This window comes from Penaeus japonicus, unplaced genomic scaffold, assembly GCF_977035675.1.
Source record: "Penaeus japonicus unplaced genomic scaffold, GWHDUDI00000001_assembly GWHDUDI00000003, whole genome shotgun sequence".
Taxonomy (NCBI): domain Eukaryota; kingdom Metazoa; phylum Arthropoda; class Malacostraca; order Decapoda; family Penaeidae; genus Penaeus; species Penaeus japonicus.
The window spans coordinates 20677368-20682367 of NW_028234405.1; the positions used below are offsets into that span (position 1 = coordinate 20677368).

At 36.2% G+C, this 5000-nt stretch overlaps 1 protein-coding gene across 1 annotated transcript in view; it reads right to left on the reverse strand.

Moving 5' to 3' along the window:
• LOC122268081 (deoxyribonuclease-1) overlaps positions 1–680 on the reverse strand; it is a 9167-nt gene extending 8487 nt beyond the window's left edge. Inside the window, exon 1 of the mRNA XM_086534374.1 lies at positions 553–680. The gene's annotated coding sequence lies outside the window, so the exon portion shown is untranslated. The remainder of the gene's footprint in view (positions 1–552) is intronic.
• Between the last annotated feature and the right edge of the window lie 4320 nt (positions 681–5000).

A 5000-nucleotide genomic window follows, 5' to 3' on the forward strand; every position in this document is an offset into this window, starting at 1 on the left:
TTATTGGGCCACTTTTCCCATCTATTTCTGGTAACTTTGTCTAGTCAGGCACCCGAAAACAGGACGTAAGTCAGGTAGTCATAAAATTGATTATTTTGTGTTGCATATTATGCATATACTGAAACCGTATATCATTAGATTTTTTTTTTTTTTTTTACAAATATCACTCTTGCTTATTTTGTTTACTGGTATTGCGTTATTTTTTATAACCTTATATGTATTTATACTGTATCGTTTTGTTTCGTTTGTTTTACCTAATCAAAGAAGTTATGCACGTAAACTAACTGCAGACTGGAGGTAAAAATATCTAAGAACAACCATAGAAATTGAAACTGAAAACTTACAGAATCAAAACCAATCCATGAAACATTCACAAGCAATTATCTCGATTTTTTATAAAGATTTTAAAAAAAATTAACACACAAAAAAGCGTCCCAATTCCTGACACTGTTCGCTAACACCTCCCTTAATCTTAACACGACTGACCCCATCTTCTGGAAAACCTTCCTCTTCAGTATACATGACTAGACCGTAGAACACAATTTTACTAACCGGACAAGCGCTGTTGTGACGAGAACGAGGGGCCTACTAACTCGTGGTCGTGGTCGTGATGGCAAGGACCCTAGGGGTTCAGCTGCTAAAAGTCCACTTCACAGGTGTTCGCTTAAGGCTAATCTTTCATTTCAAAAGGTTATCAATGTGTATGTATACATGTGTTTATGGGCAGACACGTGTGTGAGTGTCTGTATGTGTGTGTGTGATTGTATGAGCATATATATGTATACTCAGATCCGTGCGCAAAATATAAACAACAGTGTGTGTATGTGTGTGTTTGTGTGTGTGTGTGTACGTGTGTATGTGTATGTGCGAGTGTGAGTATGCTTTTTACGTTAAATCATCCTATAACTTTTAACAATGATATCTAGATCGCTGCTTTCAACTTTTTATTTTCCAATCCCAGTCTTTCCGGGTTCAAATGTTAAACTTGACCGTTTCTGTGACATTCGTAATACAGACTTCAGGGTGCCCCCTTTTTTCTATCTTCTTGTCTTTTTTTTCTTATCTATATTCTACGCGTACCACCTACACTATGGCGCCCATCCTTGATTGCTCTCTGAACTCTTTCTAATTTGTCTACCTCCCTTTTTTAGTTGGGACTCCACACCGCTGCCGCGTAATCAAGAGAAGACCTTATGAGGCTCATCATATAATTTTCTTATCATTTCATCGTCTACTTACATGAGTTCTCTTTCCATGTTTGCGACTAATGCTAACATTTAGTGCATATTTTAATGTGTGTAATTTCTGGAATGTTGTAGATTTTTACAATCATTCAAAGGTCAGTACTGAGCCTCCTAATTTATATAGGTCGATTTTTATATGGCATTTGTTAGTGTTGCATTCCATTTTGAAATTCAACTTTGGAAGCTTCGGCATGAGTCTTCGTTTATGACCCATCGCTATAGCTTTGCATTATCGGTGTCAGGACATATCCTGTCGGTGCTCCGCTACTTTCTCGTCTCACGTGACTTTCTTTCCTTCTAATTTCTGAGCTTATATGTCTTACAAGTAGAATGTCTTTCATCCATTCGAGGAATCTTCCTTTGACTCCTCCTAGTTGTCCCAATCTCTAAATTAGTGTGTGTGTGTGTGTCATACATTGTCCTTATAAAAGAAGACTTACTCGGATGGCAAGCCTGTTCGTATTACACAATCATTATGAATGTTTCTTGGCAACTTCTTTATTGATATAAAAAAAAATCGTGCATCACCATTGAAAGTTTACCACAAACAGAAGTGCCTATGATTCGAAAAATAACCAATATGCCAATATGTATCTACGCGTTTTGCGGGGTGGGGTCCGTGGGGGGGGGGGGGGCAGGGGGGGTGGGGCGGGAGGGGGCGGGGGGGGGGGGGGGGGGGGGGGGGGGGGTGGGGGGGGCGGGGAGGGGTGGGGAGGGGGGGGGGGGGGGGTGGGGGGGGGGTTGTTGGCGTGGGGGGGGGTGGGGGGGGGGCGGGGGGGGCAGGGCTGGGGGGGGGGGGTGCGGGGCCCTACGCGTTTGGGTGGGGCGCGCGGGGGGGGGGTGGGGTGGGGGGGGGGGGGGGCAGGGGGGTCGGCGCCCCCCCCCGGGGTGAGGCCGTTATGTCATATGATCTATATTCATATACAGAAACATTAACTTTTCAGTAACCAACTTCCGTAAGGTGTACCGAGGTGCAGTTCAGGTGTGTAATGTTGATTTCAATATTCTCAACGTACATACGGTGGTTAGCTTAATAATCAGCAACGCTAACTATGAACACTTGTGTGGAGAATTAGCAATTGCTCATGGCTGAGATTAGTCTACTTTGCTTCCTAGATATGTAGATGTAATAGATTCTGAAGCTGCAGCCGTATTCATATGTGTTACGAAATTTAGTTCTCCTCTCCCTGTGTACTCATCTCTTGGTCTCTGTCCTTGCCTCTTTAGCGCAGAGGATTCCTCGCCGAGAGAGGGGAAAATCGGTAAAAGTTATGCGTGGCATGGGGAACGTGCGCTCTGTAATTTATGGTACATATACCTGTGCATACAGGTATATGTATATGTATATATATGTGTATATGTGTATATATATATATATATATATATATATATATATATATATATATATATATGTGTGTGTGTGTGTTGTGTGTGTGGTGTGGATGTTGTGGGTGTGTGGTGTGTGTGTGTGGGTGTGGATGTATATATATATTTATATACATAATACATCTCTCTCTCTCGCTCTCTCTCTCTGCTCTCGTCTCTCTCTATATATATATTATTAATAAGATAATATATATATATATAAATATATATATATAATATATATATATATATATATATATAAATATCGATATATATAATATATCTATATTATCGCTCGCTACTCTATATATATATATATACTGATAAATATATATATATATATATATCATATATATATGAAATATATAATGTATGTATGCATATTGGTATTAGGATTTAAATCTATCTATCTATCTATAAATAATATATATATAATATATATATTATATATATTAGAGTATATTATATATAATATAGTATTATATATATATATAATATTATATATATAGTATAAATATATATATATATATATATATATATATATATAATATTAATTAGTTATATAATATATATATATATTATATATAATATATATATTTTGCATGTGTATAGATATATATATATATAGAATATATATATACTATACCAATATATATATATATATATATATTTTATATAGTATATATAGATAATATATATATATATATATATAATATAGGAGTGGAGCACATATATAGTTGTATCATACATAGATATATATTATATATGTATATATATATATAGTATATATATAATATATATAATATATATATATAATATCATGTTGTGTGGGTTGGGTGTGTGTGTGTGTGTGTGTGTATTAATAAATATTGTTATATATATATATATATAACAATATATATATATAATATAAATATATATAAATAGATATATATATATATGTGTGTGTGGTGGATGGTGTGTGTGTGTGTGTGTGTGTGTGTGTGTGTGTTGTGTGTGTGTGTGTTTGGTGTGTATGTAATATAAATATATATAATATATATATATATATAATATATATATGATATATATATATATATATATATAATATATAAATATTAATTTATAAATATATAATATATATATATTTATAGATATATATATATATATGTGTGTGTGAGGTGTGTGTGTGTGTGTGTGTGTGCGGTGTGTGTGTGAGTTGTGGTGTGTGTGTGTGTGTAGTGTGGTGTGTGTATGAGTGTGGGTGGGTGTGGGTGTGTGTGGGTGTGTTGGTTCGTGTGTGTGTGTTGTGGGGTGGGTGTGTGTGGAGTATGGGTGGGTGTGTGTGTGGTGGTGTGGTGTGTGTTGTGTGTGTGTGTATAATATATATATATATATATATATATATATATATATAAAAAAATCTGAATAATTATATATATTGTGTGTGAGTGTGTGTGTGTGTTTGTGCGTGTGTGTGTGTTGTGTGGTGTGTGTGTATATGTATATATATATTCTATAGTATATATTATATAAAATATATATATATATGATAAATAATCTATATATACCCTACTATAACTTAATATTCATATATATATATATTTTTTTTTTTTTTTTTCTAACCAGTTCCAAGAAATTTCCAGATCTTAGATATTTCTTATTCGCTCACAATCTATCCATCATGAATTAGTGCAAGCTAAATCGTCAGATTCGTGCACATGTTCATTGAAACATATTCTTGATAATTGAAAAAACTCTCAAAGGGGATTCTAACGGACTGTATGATAATTGCTGATGAGGATCTAAATCATTCGAAACGTTATGGTTTATAATCATATCTAAATATCTTTTCGTAATATCTCTCTCTCTGTCTCTTTCTCTCTGTCTATTCTAAATCTATTCTATCTATCTTTCTCTCTCTCCTCTCTCTCTCCTCTTTCCTCTTCTCCTCTCTCTCTCCTACTCTCTCATCCTCTCTCCTCTTCTCTCCTCTTCTCCTCTCTCCTCTCTCTCCTCTCTCTTTCTCTTGCTCCTCCCCTCTCTCTCTCTTCTCTCACTTCCTCTCTCTCTCTCTCTCTCTCTCATCTTCGCTCACTTCTCCTCCTCTCTCCTCTCTCCCTCTCTCACTTCTCTCTTCTCCTCCTTCTCCTCCTCCTCACACTCTATCTCACTCCTATCTACTCTCCTCCTTACTCTTCTCTCTCTCTCGCTTTTCTCCTTTTGTTTTTCTTCTACTTTTTCTCCCGAATTTTCTCCTACTCCTCTGCTCCTCTCTCTCTCTCTCATCTCCTCCCTCTCTCTCTCCTCTCTCTTCTCTCTCTACTCTCCCTCACTCTCCTCATCCGTTCATCCTCTCCTCTCTCTCCTCTCTCTCTCTCCCTTCTCTCTTCCTCTCTCTCTCTCTCTCTC